A 1,896-nucleotide genomic window follows, 5' to 3' on the forward strand; every position below is an offset into this window, starting at 1 on the left:
TAAACCTCACACTGAAATAGATTATATAATGAATCATTCAAACATTTGCGATATAAATACATTAATCAATTAATCAATTAATCAATAGCTGAGAAGTCCCCGACCAATTGAGATCAATGGGCGTGAAAATGGGAATATTGTTGTCGTTGCTGGTATACCTTCTCAAGTACACTTAAAATTATAATTTACGGGGTCGATAAAGTAAAGTACCATTCAAGAACAGGATCGATATAATCGAAGAACACCTCCTCCAAAACTTCAGGCCTTGTGTCTTTTAATAGAATGATTAATTCTATTAAAGCTGTAAGAATAAGAATGGTGAGGTTTTAATTCACAGATCAGTTAAATAGTCCAATAATTGCTGTCTGGTCGTGTGGTGCCCCAATAGCTCAGTGGTTTAGAGCACTGGTTTCGTAAACCAGGAGCCGTGAGTTCGAATCTCACTTGGGGCAGTTTAATTGACACAGTTTTATTAGATGACAATTATTTCGTACTTTTGGTGGTTTTTATTTGGTTTAAAGACCAGGTCGGTGTTCTGTCGAAAGAATTCGAGTATAGCACTGGTATCCATAATTCTTACATGTTTTTCTCTGTCAATAAATGGGAATGTTTCTACGTGTTCACTCTACATGCTACAAATAGCATACAAATTTACTGGACGTGTCTGGGGTTTTCAAAGATGAAATCGAAGCCGTTGACATGGAAACGCTTTTAATCCAATTGTTTATGTAACACTCTGTTACATGTGTAACACTCAATCGTACATATAACTCCTTACTCATTACATATAACTCTTTACTCATTACTCAAACTACCATTTAAATAATCAACGACTCATCGGGAAATGTATTTATAGAAATAGAAACAGATGAAAGGACCATGACTGAAAGACCTTTGATAAAAGGTAGACTAGGGGCTAAGCAACAAAGACAAAAATAACATTGTTAACTAAGCAAAACTGATAACTTTCTCAGTTCACTGAACCATTTAATGTTGATCTCATTTGAACGACCTGAATACATATCTGGGATGTTCCGAGTACATTGTCAAAAGTAAGTGTGGTTCATAAAGAAAGGAAACTTAACGATTTTTCTGAATAATGTTGTGGCTTAGAACAATACAGTGAGAATTCGAGAGACATCAGTTCAAATTTAATAGGACATACACAGACACAGACACAGACACACGCCCACGCGCGCATAAACAGAGTTAGAATTCGAGAGACATTAGTTCAAATTTAATAGGACATACACACACACATACACACATAGTTCTGTTAAATTTGAACTGTCTCTCGAATCCTGACTATATTTATGAGTGTGTTTGTGCGTGTATGTGTGCGTGTATTTGTGTCTGTGTTTCTTCCACACAACTGCTTGATAACCGGTTTTGGATTGTTGTTTACAACCCTGAAACTTAGTGGTACGTTACCCCCCCCCCCCCCCCCAACGTACCCCCCCCCCAAGAAACGATAAAGTAAGTACCAGGATTTAAAAAATAGGTACTAGGGTCAATTTTATCGACTGAAACCCTTAAAGGCAGTACACCAGCATGGCCACAGTTCAATCACTGAAGCAGGCCAAAGAGAGATATCTAAGCACGTTTATGTATGCATATGTGTGTATATGTATGTATGTGTGTGCTTATGAATATATGAATTGAATATTACATATTTATCTCACACGAGAGAAACCAACAAATATAACGTAATGCCCAAACTTCCACGATTCGTGTGTATTAATCAGATTTACGTCATGAGACGACAGCAGATGTTGCGACTGTTATTCTTTCCCTATATTAATTAATTAATATATACTAATTAATGAAGCGAGTGAAACTGATACAGCCATTTTCATAATAATGTAATTAAATTTTAGTCTTATCTCTATCAAATGT

At 36.0% G+C, this 1,896-nt stretch overlaps 1 non-coding gene across 1 annotated transcript; it reads left to right on the top strand.

Annotated features, from left to right (window-relative positions):
- The first annotated feature begins 378 nt into the window (after positions 1–378).
- Positions 379–452, top strand: Trnat-cgu (transfer RNA threonine (anticodon CGU)). Its single transcript has one exon. It is a non-coding gene; the product is annotated as a tRNA-Thr (tRNA).
- The last annotated feature ends 1,444 nt before the right edge of the window (positions 453–1,896 follow it).

Source organism: Octopus bimaculoides, chromosome 19, assembly GCF_046866305.1.
Source record: "Octopus bimaculoides isolate indiv1 chromosome 19, ASM4686630v1, whole genome shotgun sequence".
Taxonomy (NCBI): Eukaryota; Metazoa; Mollusca; class Cephalopoda; order Octopoda; family Octopodidae; genus Octopus; species Octopus bimaculoides.